Source organism: Pundamilia nyererei, unplaced genomic scaffold (assembly GCF_000239375.1).
Source record: "Pundamilia nyererei isolate P.nyererei 1_Seehausen unplaced genomic scaffold, PunNye1.0 scaffold00021, whole genome shotgun sequence".
Taxonomy (NCBI): domain Eukaryota; kingdom Metazoa; phylum Chordata; class Actinopteri; order Cichliformes; family Cichlidae; genus Pundamilia; species Pundamilia nyererei.
Window position 1 is genome coordinate 2,678,017 of NW_005187422.1, and position 215 is coordinate 2,678,231.

The window sequence follows — 215 nt, forward strand, 5'->3', positions numbered from 1 at the left end:
AGTTACACGACACCAGCAGTAGAGGACAAAGGTCAGAGCTCCCTCTTTGGTGCCAAGGAAGAGTAATACCCCATGACTTCTTTAGAAAGCTGCCAGTTCTGCTCCGCTTTTAGCCAAGTTTGGCCAACGGTGATGGAAACGAAAGGTTCCACCCCACCAGCTCTACCCTCTAGTTTTGCACTGGGATGCCCTGCAGGGACTGGGATGCCCTGCAG